The sequence below is a fragment of the Columba livia genome, chromosome 2 (assembly GCF_036013475.1).
Source record: "Columba livia isolate bColLiv1 breed racing homer chromosome 2, bColLiv1.pat.W.v2, whole genome shotgun sequence".
NCBI classification, from domain to species: Eukaryota; Metazoa; Chordata; class Aves; order Columbiformes; family Columbidae; genus Columba; species Columba livia.
Window position 1 is genome coordinate 154,366,604 of NC_088603.1, and position 15,174 is coordinate 154,381,777.

At 39.4% G+C, this 15,174-nt stretch overlaps 1 long non-coding RNA gene across 1 annotated transcript in view; it reads left to right on the forward strand.

Annotated features, from left to right (window-relative positions):
- The window catches only part of LOC135578713 (uncharacterized), a 68,935-nt gene extending 54,329 nt beyond the window's left edge, over positions 1-14,606 (forward strand). Inside the window, exon 3 of the long non-coding RNA XR_010470811.1 lies at positions 14,469-14,606. This is a non-coding gene — a long non-coding RNA (uncharacterized LOC135578713). The remainder of the gene's footprint in view (positions 1-14,468) is intronic.
- The last annotated feature ends 568 nt before the right edge of the window (positions 14,607-15,174 follow it).

Here is a 15,174-nt window from a genome sequence, read left to right on the forward strand (position 1 = left end):
GCTGAGCAATATAATTTAGCAGTTATCCAGATTTCTACAGTCCTTTACTAAATGTTCTAAAGGATCTGTTTCTAGAAAATTTTTAAAAATGCCTACTAAAACAAAGGAGTAAGCAAGATTGTAATTATTCATGAGACAAGTGTAATAGGTGTTTGTAGAACAGCTCATGTACCAAAGCATTGTACAGGCCGTAGACCCAGAAACCCCGTGTTAGCGCATTCCCCAGTACCTGGAATAGGAGTGGAAGAATTTAAGAAGCTCCTCTCTATCTCATTAGTGGTTTCAGTCCAGAATTTCAATTACTGTTTCTGCAGTTTACCCAGATCAGCATTTTTCAGTGACTGAGACAGTAGGAGGCAAACTGGCACCAGTGCCCTCTATTTCTTGATTTCAGAAGAGTCTTGCCATGCATTTCATGATGCTCCTGTGCTGTGCTCCTCTTTCTTTTGTTAGTGATTGCAAAGCAAAATGATCTCTATTTGTTACTGGTGAAAACTGATTCAGGGCTAAACTAACGCAGGAAAAAATAAATTCCATGTCTATCAAGAGCTCATTACTGCAACAATAGGATATTAATAATTTGTTTCCACTGGGAAATGCAGAAAGAAAATGTCAATAACATTTACCACTGTGAATACTCTCAGAATTGCTGCACGTTTAATTGCTGCTTTGGATTTAAAAGTCTCTTCTCTCTTACTCTAAGCAAACACAGTTTATTTAACCGGGAACAAAATTCCTCTCTCAGCAGAAACAAAACAAAAGTTCTCAGATCCATCCTCGTGGGAAGCAACCTCAAATATTTGTAAAGTAAGAAATCATTCTGGGGGGATGATTTATCTGTTTTTTGGGGCTTCTGGATTCTGCTTCCTGGCTGGCTATTTCAACTTTCCCATCCTTGCTAGCAAGCCCTGCCCTATGTCACCTACCCTAGCTTGGCCATTTTCCACCTCGTCTTCCACTCTCTGCAGCCTGGAGAGGACAACTCTGCTCCCAGAAGTGACCACAATGGTGGTGAGGAGCCTTGGACATGGGCATCACTCCCATCATGGCCAAAGTCTTTCTGAAGGCTGGGTTAAAGTGCAGTGAAAGAACAGTGACAGGCTCAGCAACCTGTCATTTTAGTTGTTATGACAGGAAAGTTGGGCTGTGACACAGCACAGCCACAAATGTACAGCCTGGGGTTAATAACCACATTGACACAGTCTTCTCCATTGAGACTCTTGGAATGACAGCTGCAGAGTACTGACAGTGCAGAAAAACGACTGCTTCCTTGGGGACTCCTTTCTCATTTACCTTCTCCACATTCTCTCACTTTAACTTTGGACACGTATCCCTGGAAAAAACACTGATTTTCCTCTAAAGCAGATTACTGTTTACAATATCTGCTGTGTTTTTGTGATCTGATGGGACCAACAAGACAATGACCTGCAGTAGAGCTTACACTCCAGAAAGTCCCCAGAAAACACCATATGTAAGTGAATATGTCTGTCTATATATATATACACCTTGGGCTGAAACACTGGACGTGAAGCTCTGAGAAAACCCACGTGATTGCTTTCATACCTTAATATGGGCCTGTACAGGGTGAGGTAGTGGTTTGTTAATTAAATGATGTCAACACAAACTCCAAAATCACACCAGAATCATCTTATACCATGGCTGTAGCCATAAGCTAAGAATGATACTGTCATTAGTGAAGATAATTAGGACAACTCAACCTTGTCATTGCTTCTCTTGAGTTTTTCTCCTTTTCTATAGTACAAGGCAGAGACTGAATTTTCCAGGCTATAGTGTCCAGGAGATTTCCATCTAGTTCTGCATGACTTCTTCAGGATTTTGAGTCATTAAGTCATTCATTTTTTTTCTTAGTTTCATTAAACAATACGACCCAGTCTGTGTACAGAAAACTGCCTGATTTGCTAACCATTAATTCTTTTAAGCATTAAACTAGCACCAGATCAGCTTCTCTTGCAACGCATAGCCTGCCTTGCTAATGTTTCAACATACAATTTGGTTTAGGTATTATGTAGAAAAATGTACCTGTATATGGTTCTTTCTCCCACCAGTCCTATGACAGCCCAAAAGAGGGTTATAGGCAATATGAAAAGCTTACAGAAAGCAAACAGGGTTTTTTTTTCAAGTGAAAATTGGGTGACATCAAATAACACCATGGAGAGTCAGAGTAAGAACACATACAAAGAAAGGAATAACTACTTCACACAGCATATATCTATGCTGAGGAGTTCCATTTTGTAGCTGAATGTTACAAGTGATAATTTTCTCTGCAGCTCAGGCAACTACATGTTAGCACTCAGAAAAATCTGTCTTGTTATGGACATGATGTTTGCACTGAATGCACTGAATGCAAGCTTCGTGTGCTTTTTTCTTCTGTCCAAATGAGACAAAATAAAATTCCTCCTCCTCGTGGGATTTTTTTTTTTTTGCAAGCTTTGACTGTGTCCCCTGGGATATAAGTTTCCCAAAATTCCCGGGAAGCAAGTAACACATCTGACAAACTTTTAACCTATGATTAGAAAGTAGAACTGAAGTTCTTTTCACCTGCTGCCTCAGAAGAATCTCAGAGCATTTTCACCTTCTATCTTCCCCTTCAAAAAAGATCCATCTCCATTCAAAAGCTTTTAGAGGTTTCATGTCTTCATGTAGACAGGAAAATTAGTCCAACTATGGGGTTATGCAGCACGTGAAGAGGCTCAGACTTCATTGTTATTATCTGAATGTATTTTTTCATTGAATAGAGAGGCATTCCAATTTCATCTGTTTCTAGTTTGAATTACATAAAAACTTGAAACCCAATGGAAATATTGAGAAATTTCAAGCAGTGTTGTGAGTTGCACTGAAGTGCGTTTATAGTAACACAAGGTAATCTCTAGACTTCTGCTACATTATGGTTTACCTCGCATGATTAGGACTGTTTAGCTCCTTCTTCATAGCAAATTACCAAGAGCAATATAGTACTGTCCACACTATCTGTGTCTTGCAAATGAAAACACCTGGATCTTGATGTGAAGGAACCTTATTTGGATTATCCACTCGTTGGTCACGTTGTGTCACTGTTAGCACAGTCTGCAAGCACAGAGGGAGAAGGGACAGGCTCAGAGCATCAGGATACAGCAGGCACGTAGGAATACTCTGTGTTTTGAAAAACAAGGTGCTTTGGGGTGCAGTAGTTGGGTTTCCAAAATGGCTTTGAGAGCTTTCTGGGAGTTAACATGGCCAATCAACAAATATGGTCCTGACTCCACCTTACTGTTGGCTCTTAAAATACTTTGTAGACATGGCATGGCTGCCATGCATCATGGGTCAGTAATTTTTAGGATACTTTGGGAAAATTCATCATTCTAACATCATCCTATCTGCATAGCTCTGTGGTTAGATGAACATGCTGGCGGCTTATCCAAGATCTTTAGAAGTCCTCTTGCTTCTGTGATCTCTCTCTGCCTTGATCTGATAGGATTTCTTGAGGACCCAGTAGACTGTGTCTGCTACAATTCCTGGCACCTTGGCAGAAAAGCACATGTCCTTGTTGTCATCCAAGCCACAGCTGAGTGTCTGTGGGGAGAGGGTATGAGTAAATCCCCGCTGGAGGAGACGGTGATCTTCCAGGCTCCATCTATGCAACCTGTAGATGGCTGAAAATGCCTACTGATTCACTAGATGGAGAAAAAGGTACTGGGACACTTCATGCAACAGAAGTGTCTGATGGAAGGTGGCTGACATTTAGTAGAACGAATCATACAAAACAACCGACTCTGCACAAGCCAGGTTAAAAATATCCATGTGCTTTTTTCTTAGTAGTAATGACCTTGGCACAGAGCACTGCCTACAGACAAATGACCAGCTGGGATCAATGGTCCTTGACTTAATTTCTGCCCATCAGTGCCTCCCAGCTAGTCATTAATCATGCTAAAATGCCCTGTGCATTGATTATTATTGATTCATTCATTGATTGTGTTCAGGGTCTGAAGTTAGAAGCTGAAGTACTGAAGGCACCCTAGAGACTCTTCTAATAAGATGAGCTTGCTTAATTCATAGATGATTTGAGGTGCTTTAGAAAGAAGCATGACAAAAAGAGGTAGAAAAGGCAAAAAGCACTTATAGGACAATGAGATATAGACTCCTCTGGCTATTATAGTCTATGGCATGTATCAAATTACTTTTAATAGAACTGGTATCTAAGGCAGGAGCATAGAAGAATCCGACATGTATTATATGTGTCACCTTCCAATGGACAGTAAGATTCCAAGCAAGAAAGCCCATCAGATAACTCTTGCCTAAGGCAGAGAAGGTATTTGTGGGGTGAAAGTCCCACATTTTTCATTGGGGATGTCACTTTCACTTTTCTTTTCCTTCAGGAACATGGTGATGCTCTTTTTCTACAGATTATCTGGACATGTTCAGTTCCTTGTCCCCTTGCACTTATTGCTGTCGGAACTCATCTGTTCTTCAAGGAGCTGCATCTGAATAGTTAATGTAGCACCTCTCGGGAAATTAGATTGATTGTTTTTAATACCTGCTTTATGACAGGATTTGCAAATTGTGAAAGAGAGGAAAAAAGTTTTAAAAGACAATATGGTTTAATAACCTGCCACCTCCATATTTTCTCTTCAAGTTGCCCTCCTGGGATTCAATGCAAAGGATAAATTAAAAGTGAACAGCAGCATCTTTGGGTGAGATCTTTTATGTCTTTTGATGTTCCAGTATGCATCAAATGGCAGGAGTGTACATGAAAGAGAGAAGTTGTGGTTGAAAGTGTTCCCAAATACACTTTGCTGAGGTGCTTCCAAAGCACTGACAGCTGCCAAGCACCCCATGGTGATGCAAACACTATTAGACAAGTTGTCCTGCTTATGAAGTATGTGGGTAGATTTTCCATAGCAAAAACAAAAAGTATGGTAATGTTGGCTGAGCAATTGCTCCTGTGTTCATGATTTGCAAAGCATTTAAAATAACCCAGTTATTACAAATAAGCCCTCATTTTATTCACTACTTGGCCAACAAGAGGAAGAAGTTTTCAGGTCATAAAGGGCAGAGAGTTCTATTTCCTACCTATCTCTGCCCACTCATTTATTGCTGACTTTGTGACCCTGTTTAAATTTTGTAATTGTTTTCTGTTTCACATATCTTACCATTAAAATATGATTACTGTTTTATTCTTCCATAAGACACATATATTTTAATGATGGAGAGTGTACTGAGGTCTTTGCATAGGAAAGGTCTCCTACTGTGTTATTGTGAATGAGCAATAAAGGAGCTTGGGGAGATTAACTGTCTCCAAGCTATAAAACTGTGAACTATTTCTTCAGAAAAAATCAAATTCACATAATCAGTTTCTTATAAAAATACCTTCTTGTGTGGGAGAACAAAAAATGGACTTGAGAAAGCTGCAATCTCTATGACTCTGAGGTCAGTTCTCTAGAAATACATTTTTCTTTTGAAACTATGAATCTATAATAAAAACTGTGATGCCTTAGAGATATTGTGGGTACCTGTATCAATGCATCCATCAGAGCTCATTAGGGTCATCCTCAGTCAACAAGGAGAAATAAGAATTTTCAAGATGTGATTTATGTTTTATGCATCCACCTTAAGATGAGGTGGCACCTAAATTCCACAGCTTTGTTTTAATTCTAACGGCGTCTAGGTCCCTAGTGTTATTTTAAACATCCACAGTTAAATGAATATCACATCTAACGTATGCCAAATGTCACCAAATCATCCACAGTCTAATGAATAAGAGATGAATCAACATAACAGGATCACAAAAGTGAGACTGGGTCCAGATCATCTTCTAGACCAGAACGCTATCAATTCAGTTTCTTATCTTTCCATTTTTTTGTAGGCCAACAAATGCCCAGCTAGCCTGCTGGTCTTGAATGTAGGTTTTTGGTCTGTTGAATGAGGTTTGTAATCGGTGAACTATTGGATAAAGGAAGATGAAGTCCATTTTCTCCTGTATTTTAGGAAAAAGGTGCAGTGTGGTTGTGGGGGCTTCTTGAAAATGTTGATTCCTTAAAGTATCTCCCTGGAGCCCTGAGTTAAACACCTTGATTTGGAGAGCTGTGACATACGTGAACAGATCCTCCTGGGTAACATAAGCAGCCTTCCAGCTAGATTTTGTATATCACACTCTAAGATGTTTGTCTTTTCCTGACCTACAACAAAAACCTAGGTGTCTAATGGAGTCATGTGAATTCCATGAGGCGGAAGACACCTAATAATTAAGTGCCATAATGGTAAATTATGCAAAAACTACAGCTTCTGTGGTTTTAACCTTGCTTGTTTATTTCTGGATATAGCAACAAAGCCTTGCTATCTCCTTGCAGTAAACGCTTTATCCCCATGTGTTTGCTTACCCTCATTTCCTCAGTGGCATGGGATGGAAACCATCTGGGCAAATAACAAAAAAGCAGGAGTTGGCAGTAATGCTGTAGTTGTTGTTTTAACATATGGAGACATCCATGCCTAGACATTAATGAATGTAATCCATGCTTTGTGACAACCTACTTTCTTCCCTTCAACTGGATCTACTGAACTTTATGTGATTGTTCTCCTTGCTTCTGGGTAACTGCCTCTGATTAATAGTAGTGTAACTTCGCCATGCTCCAGAACCTCCATGGGAGTTTACTGTCTTCTTTCAGATATTCACATAGTTTACTTTTCTCAGTACTGCTTTCCTCCCATTTTCATTTTTTAGAACTGCTGGAAGGATTTTTTAGCCTGCACAATCCTGTACAAAGGTATCAGTGGCAAAGGCAAGTGAATGTTACTGCTAATATCATCTTAAGCAGTGAGCTCCCACATGTTACACTCACTGCCCATGTCTATAAATCTATATAGCTCTGAGATCCCCAAAATAAACAAATGTAATATTTTATGGAAGATGTAATACATTGACAGGTAAATCTTAACGATAATTGCCTCTAATTAGCACTCCCACCAGATGACAAATGTTTTAGTTGCAGCAAAGTGTCACATGAAGATGTCGATATTTTTATATTGCCTTTGAAAACATCAAAGAAAAATAATAGATATTGGTTTTATTCTATTGCTGTAATTTTTCATTAAAATCAGGGGGAAGAAATGAAGGGCGAAAGACAGAAAATGAGAAATGGCTTTGACAAAAGGAATTTTACTTTGAATGGAGGATTGTACTCCATTCTGCATCCACTTTCCTATTTCTAATAGGTACTGTCTCGTCCTCTTCCACTCACATACAAAACTTTTTAATGAGCATTATGGAGAGATTTAATAATACTGAGAGACAACGGGTTCACTGAGCCAGGCTTTCCCTGACTGAGGATTGAACACCCTCAGTGACTAGCAACATTTTGAATGAGGGCAAAGTGGGATGTAATGCAAGGGCTACTTCAAACTGGGTTACCTTCACTAAAACAGAAGAAAGGCATGTTTCTCTTCTTGTTTTCTTTTTGCATGGAAACTAGAATGTCGTTGAAATTTACTTCTATGACAGTCAGTTTCCATCTGAAACGGGACTGAATACAGCTGCTGTTCTAGATGCCTATGCAACAGACAGTTGACTCAACTAAAATTTCCGTGGATTTCTTGGAAAAATACAGTAGCTGAAATATTTTCTTAAAACAACCGGTGAAACCTGGAAGAATCGAAAGCATAATCTGAGCAGCCTGTGTGGCACATTGCTTCCCTACTGTCTCTCCTTACACAGGCACACTGAGAAACCTGGTAACCCCTCCGTTCCATAATGTAGCGTATCCCTCTTCTTCCTTAAGTGAGAAATGTAGGTGCACTGTCTTTTTAAACAGGTGCATGATCAAATACTCTCATAAGCACATGGTAAGTATTGATATATAGCTTTTGAATAACTAATCTTTGAACGTAAGATAAAAACGGACAGGATTCACAGTGACTTTTTTAGTTCCTATGGTAGGTATTTCCATTTATGCTAAGGACTGTTGTGCCCAAAAAGGGCAGTTCCAGATCTCAGGTGGAAGTGCTCACATAGGACCTCTGCCTAACTGCTTTGTATCTTGCAGAATGATTATGGCTATCTAAATATGTGACTTTGTTCTGATCTTTATTCTTTTACAGAACATCTTATCATTTGTTCTGAGATAGTTTCGAATCCTCATCCTAGTATCCAAATGTTTGCACTTCCCAATTTTATATGACTTGCTAATTTAGTAAAGACATTCAGGGTGACAGAGCACTGGAACAGGCTGCCCAGAGAGATTGTGGAGTCTCTTTCTCTGGGGACATTCAAACCCTGACTAGACACATCGCTGTGTAACTTCATCTGGGTGTTCCTGCTCCGTCAGGTGAATTGGACTAGATAATCTTTTGAGGTTCCTTCCAATCCCTAACATTCTGTGATTCTGTGATTCTATATTTCTTCATCCAAGTCATTAAAGAAAGTATTTAACAGGACCGAATGGAATTTTGCAGAACCCCATCCAAAACCTTCTTCCAGCTTGACGTTAAACTGTTGAATTCACTTCCTCATCCTTCACTCAATCTATGCTGTACCCTCACTTTTTGCACTGTAAAACGAGGATGACAGTGTTCCTTTAACTCACAGAATTGCTTTGAGGATTGATCCAATTGTGGTTTTCAGATCTAGCATGCCATAGTGAGCTGAAAAACAGATTTTGCCCACCTTCTTATGACACTGGCTGTTGGAGTTGTCTTTCTGGAAAGCAACATATACATGTTTATTTTGGTCCCTTATCCACGTATGGAAGTGTTAATTGGAATTCCAACATTAATTGGAATTCCCTGGAAAAATCCAGGCGGAGTTGTTTTTCTTTGTCAGTGGGAAAAAATTCCTGTTGGAAGACCTAGGAAGGGTTGCTGATTCACCATGTTCTCTCATGCCAAAGCATGAGGGCATGGCAAACAGAATAAGAAGAAACAGAGGAGTGACCAAGGGTAATGGAAAATAAGTCAATTTTGCCTCCTACCCTCTGCCCCAGATTTCCAAAATGCGATGTACATATAACCTGCTGACTTACATGGCCACTGAGTAACTCAGATCTGAGAATGTCGCCAGATCTATCTAAGTCTTTTTATCCCAACCACAATCTAGCTTTTGTTTTGGCACTGTAGAATGAGATAATGGACTGTAGTGGATTATGCATTCCAGTTTATACCATGGCCAAATTATGACGTAGTAAAACCCTCGACAGTAAGGGCTATTGTTTAATTACAGAACATAAGACCATGGGAGCATCAGAGAAGAAAAACAGAGTCCTTATTTCAAGACAAAAGAGGAATAGGTTCATCCCAATTAGAGCTTGCCCTTAGGTCAACCTATAGCCTTTCAGGGCACTCTGCCCACAAATATGTCATTATTTATCTTGAGCACTCTTACTGTTACATGTCTGCTAAAAAGTTAGCCACACAAAGGCTGATTGGCAACTCATTCTAGATATATCAGGATTCCTGTTTGACATGATCCAACATTCAGAGGCCACAGAGACTTTGCAGTGATCACAGAGAAGGAGCTTTCTCCTCCTGCTCAAACCCCAGATTTATCCATAATTTTTATGTCCCATTGTTCCAAGCTTCTGCTCTGGTGAATGAAAAGGGATGGTTATATCCAGAGGGCACCTGAGATTTTCAAACTGCTGAATTGTCTTTAGGAAATACCTTCTTTCTGTTGTCTAGCAAAGGAATGCAGGGTAGCTCCACGTCTTATTTAAATTCCTTTGTTAAACACATTTTTTGCAGTCTGGGTGAATGTGAGGTTATCCGTAGGTGTTATTCTATGATAATCAACAAACTTAAAAACAACCAGAAACCTCAGATGTTGCATCCAGTGTATCCTAAAGTGATAGCAGGACATTTTATTCGTCAAAATAATGTTTCATATCAGTTTCTATTATTTCTGTCTCTAAATCTAGCTGGATGGAGAGGGAATGGCCATTAGAGCACTTTATATTCTAAACTTTTAAATTCTACTACACACTGTTGTGTTGAGCATGTAAGCAATAATGACAAGATTTTATAATGTTAGGTTTTGATAAATTTTAACTGTATTTGTCTGAAATTATCTTCACTGCCACTAACTCCTGACTGCTATTTCAAGGGCTTATCAGAGGTTTTCCCAGGTTCCTCTTTAAGTACTCAAAATGAAAATTTGTCATTTTTACTAGTATTTCTTGTTATTTATGTATTTCACTCATTGTAATTACTCAAACTGGGATTAGACAATACCTTAAAAAAAACAGATAACCCCCTTCCCAGTCTAGCTATCAGAATCCCACCAACTGCAGCTATTAAACCTAAGGGACTGCAGAGGTGGAGCAGCAGCTGAGCATACCATAACATGCATCCTCACCCCGAGAAAGTGGTATCCACTGGGACCACACACAATAAAAACCGCAGTAGCACATTGTCCATATGTCACCACTGCTAATATCTGGGAAGCAAAGTTAACCACCCGGTTCTGCTTCCTTTTCTGTCAGAGTTTCTTTTTCTGGTTCTCCTGATCTTTGCTTTCTGTGTTTCTAATTCTCCATATGTGAACGGTTTCTTTTCTGTGAAATAGATTTCCTTGAAATAGGAATGTTTCCCTCCATATTTTTTATATCAGGTTTTTAATTTAAAAATCAACTTGCAGATCTCTTTGCATTCATAATTTCCTTGTGTTTTTCCTGATGACAGCAAAAGAGTAGCTCAGACTACCTGTCCTTTTTCATATAATCATTTAGGTTGGAAAAGACCTTTAAGGTCATCAAGTCCAACCACGAACCTAGCTCTGCTAAGTCTACCACTAAACCATGTTCTTAAGCACCACATCTATGTGTCTTTTAAACACCTCCAGGGATAGTGATTCAATCATTCCCCTGGGCAGCCTGTTCCAATACTTGACAACTATTTTGGTGAATAAATATTTCTTAATATCCAATCTAAACCTCCCCTGGTGCAACTAGAGACTGTCTCATCCTATCACTTGCTTCTTGGGAGAAAAGATCAACACCCTCCTCACTACAACCTCCTTTCAAGTAGCTGTAGAGAGTGATAAGGTTTGTCCTTCTTGCTTAACTGCATTTTGTGAACTACTTTTGTGGTTCTTTCAATCTCAGAAATATCTTTGGCTATTTTATTCTTTCAATATCTTTGCTTTTAATTTCTTTTCAGCAATCATGACTTTGTTCACTTTTTTTTTTTTAATTGTTTTTGATTATCATTGTAATTTCTGGAGTTGAATTAAAGAATATTCTGTCATAGTTCTGAAATCTTTCATTTTCCACTAGAAAATACAGTTAAAGCTAGTGGAACTTAATAAAAAAAAACAACATGAAGTTTTATGGCTATGCAAGGTAAAGAGATTTCAGCATTTACATTCAACTCAAGGTAGTCTTGCTGGCTTCAGACAGCTTATTCCAAAGTTTAATTTGATTTTATGATATTTTTCCTGGCATACTTAACATTGTAGGCAGGGCTTTTTTGTTTCTTGGGAAAGTGAAATCACCAAAAGTAGCCGGTATTTCAAAATGCCTTAAAGAGTGATGGGATTAGGGGAGAATTAATCCTCTCAGTTTGTAGTGAGGCTTTATTTCTGCTTATGTGCAATATAAAAGTTTTGCTTTTCCTACTGCTTTGCTCAGAATAGATAACTTCAGACTCCTGATAAACATTGCTGCCTCCTGAAACCTCTGGGTATTTTCTCATTCTCACTTGCATTTGAGACGGCTCTGTCTTAGATTACCTCTGCAATCCTGACACAACTGTGTTGTCTGATCCAGCTGCAACTCAGCTGAGTTTTCCTGTAGGCTGATGGAGAATCAGATTGCTGTTCATGAACAGATGTGTCAAGCTGCTCAAAGACAGCATCTCTGGCAATGTAAATTCCTCTTTAGGCACCGACTGTGGTGCTCGTTACTATAGTACCTGCACCTCCAAAACATTAATACAGTAGACACTGCTCTGAGACAGAGAAATATCAACACTTCAGCTTTCACAGTGCACGAAATGAAGCCATGTTAAGCTGGAATCAGTGGGAGCCTGAAAATAGTAGCCTGAGGTTTTTCCCAGATTAAAGGCTGAGGGAAGTCACCAGCGCAGCTATGTTAAGTTCCTGCTCTGAAATTTGCCCTGGAGGAAACTTTCACTATTTACTGGTTAAGCATAGAGCCTAAAGAGTCAACATAAATCTACCAGCATCATGCTGGTATACTGAACAGAGTAGGAGCCAGCAGAGAGAGGCAGTTTTCTTGTTTCAGAAACTGAGGCCTACCTTCCCATTGAACTTGATGTCCAGGAGCAGCTCAGTTTCTCAACTCACTCTCCCCCTCCTGAGAAGAGCATATCCACTCCATTTTACACCATGTGCTAGTTTTGTGACGGCCCTTTCCTCCTTCTCCCATGTGCTCCAACAGCCAAAGCCAGCAGGTGTCGAGATGAGGTACCCTGTGGGTACCTCTGGCACCTTCACCTTGGATTTTGCAATTTGGGGAGGTTCACCAGTGTCATGGGTGACACCTCAATGCTCTAGCTCAGGGTTGTCAAAGTCATTTTCACTGGGGACAAAATCAGCCTCACGGTTGCCTTCAAAGGGCCAAATGTAATTGTAGGACTTTAGCTCATCCCACACAAACAGCGACTGTATTTACTCTTCTGATTTAACCCTAACAAAATGTGTCATTTATATGACTTGACTTTAACCAGACCTGCAACTGATCTGCACAATGCTACAGACAAGATGTTACTTGTGTGAATGTTAATGGAATTTGTCATGAATACAAGATCTCTTTCAGAGATTGCTAAAAGTTCAGAACAGTCCAGATCCTCAAAGGCATTTGAGTGTCTAATTCCTTGAAACCCATAGCACCTATGTAGCTAAATCCCTTCGGAACAGACATAATCTGTGTTGTAGGATGTTGGAATGAAAGGAGACCAGGCAACCTGTTGTCAGGCCTAAGAGAAAGCTTATGCTGCTGTGGGCTCATGCTTTCCAGTTCTCTTTCCATAATCTTTCAGTCTATTGCTCATGACTGTGGGTCTGAGAAATGCCAGTGAGTTTCCAGTCCTCACAAAACAAACAAACAAACAAAAACAAACAAACACAAACAAACAAACAAACAAAAACAAACAAACAAAAATAAATCTTGCAAATCTTGCTACTTGGAATATAGGATACAGGTCCACAAGGGAGGGTAAACCACTTCCCCATCTCATCAGTATTTCTGTCTTTGGTGAAATAATATTCACTGACAACCGCTTGTTCTTGCAGTTCTTCTTCCTTTTACAGTCTTTTCCATCTGGGATGTGTAACTGTTCCTTTCCTAGGAGAAGACACTAACATCTGCGGACATTGACCTTGATGTTGTTTACGTTGTAATATTTGTGAAACATTGCATTCTGTGAGCACTTTAAACACCAAATCCAAGCAGTTGTACACTTAGATTTCTTCTCTTGGAAAGTCATGTTGTATGACTGGTCATCTCCTTATGCTTCACTGTCCAGGAGAATAAAAATAAATTATGTTTATGTCATCAAACTACAGTCCCGATGCCTTGTAAGCTGTTCTCTGACTGTCTCATGCATTGTATTTCAGAGTTGTGTATAATATGAAATGAAATATAGGTTTATGGAAGCTTTCTTATTTAAAATGCATACTAGGGGAAGCTGTTCCTGCCATGCTTCTTCACAATTTTTCCGGGATGCAGCATCAGGGTAAGCAGCTGCAGTAGTAAATGCTGTTCATTTTTAATTTACTTTTTATTGTACAAGTCTGGAACACTGTCCTAGTTTCAGCTGGGATAGAGTTAATTTTCTTCCTAATACCTGGTATAGTGCTGTGTACTGGATATATTATGAGTATAATGTTGATATCATACTGATGTTTTAGTTGTTCAGCATTCAAGAACCATTCAGCTTCTCATACCATGCCAGGTGCACAAGAGACTGGGAGGGGGCACAGCCAGGACACCTGACCCAAACTGGTGAAAGGGGTATTAATACTATATGATGGCATGCTCAGTATATATTTTGGGGGAAGGTGGCTGGGAAAACTGCTACTCAAGAACTGCCTGGGTATTGGCTGACAGGTGGTGAGCAATTGCATTGTTCATCCCTTGTTTTATATATTCTAGTAGTAGTAGTAATCGTTGCAGTATTTTTCCTTTCTATCCTATTAAACTGTCTTTGTCTTAACCCATGAGGTTTACCTTTTGTTCCCATTCTCTCCCCCATCCTGTTGCAGGGACGGGAGGTGAGCAAACAGCTGTGTGTGGTGTTTAACTGCTTGCCCAGTTAAAGCACAACAAACACTTGGCAACCCATAAAGTTTAAGACAACAACATCAAGGACATTGTTGCTAAGAAAAAATATAAATTAAACAAGCTTATAAATCTCAAGGTCATATTCCACAGTCTGTTCATTGGCAGATCAGCTCACAAACTGTTGGGCTAACTGTTTAATCTTTCCATGTCTTTTTTTATCTTTCCGCTCTTTCTCTGCCTTAGATAAAACAGGTCTAGGCTTTGAAGCAAGCAGTTCCTCTTCACTTGTACAGTGCTCAGGGGAATTCAGTCCTGATCTCTTCCTTGCAACTTCCACCTCTGAAGGCAACACAAATCATGAATGGGGGTTTGCTGATCCATAATGACACAGCTGGCATTTATCTCACCTGCCTTAAGGCATCTCCACTGAAGATTTGTCCATCTGAGTAAGTATGGAGAAGCAAGTACTTTTGGGATATTAATTCTTCCAGCTTGCTTTTGCCATCAACTTCAGAATAAAAGTGTACCTTTCTGTACAATAGTAACTGCATCTCCTCTGGACAGTTCAGAATAACCAGCTCAGGCAGAAGTGACTATTTTTAGTCAAAAGTAATTATGCTGCCTATAGCTTGGCAATCATTTTCTATTTAGAGGACCTCCATCCATTTGGGTAAGCCAGATTTCTGCCTTCTTTGCACCTCAGGTAAAACACAGAGTTTATCCAAAATGTTGCCCAATTACTCTAAGCCCTCCAGGAAATCTTTCAGACATGTATTGAATAAATTCAACTGGATTTTGTAATTTTGAAGGATGATGGAAGAAAAAAGAGATGAACTTGAGGATGACAACATCTGATTTTTTGTTTCTCTGCCTTAACACTATAAATAGAAGGAGGAGGAGCAGTTATAAAATAAGGTCTCATGTGAAAGGTGAGACTGATTATTTTCAG